The sequence below is a fragment of the Salvia hispanica genome, chromosome 6, assembly GCF_023119035.1.
Source record: "Salvia hispanica cultivar TCC Black 2014 chromosome 6, UniMelb_Shisp_WGS_1.0, whole genome shotgun sequence".
NCBI classification, from domain to species: Eukaryota; Viridiplantae; Streptophyta; class Magnoliopsida; order Lamiales; family Lamiaceae; genus Salvia; species Salvia hispanica.
Genome location: NC_062970.1, coordinates 30,752,615 through 30,753,018, shown reverse-complemented (window position 1 = coordinate 30,753,018; position 404 = coordinate 30,752,615).

Here is a 404-nt window from a genome sequence, read left to right as displayed (position 1 = left end):
ATTAAAATTTCAACACTACATCTCAAAATATGCATCACCAGCATCTCAGATATCCTACCATGGACTCTCAACCATATTCATAAACCCTTCCTCCACCAACAAACACCACAGCCGAGGGGTGCATTTTGGATACAATTATTTTGTATGTAAACAGAATGTCAACAAAGACTATAACTACATAGAATATTTAACAGGTAACATACATCATGTCAACAGATTTTCATTTATGTCTTCAGCCAAGGGGTGCATTTTGGATACAACTATTTTGTATGTAAACAGAATGTCAACAAAGAGTATAGCTACATAGAATATTTAACATGTAACATACATCATGTCAACAGATTTGCATTTATGTCTTCAACCAGAGGATGCATTTTGGATACAACTATTTTGTATGTAATCAG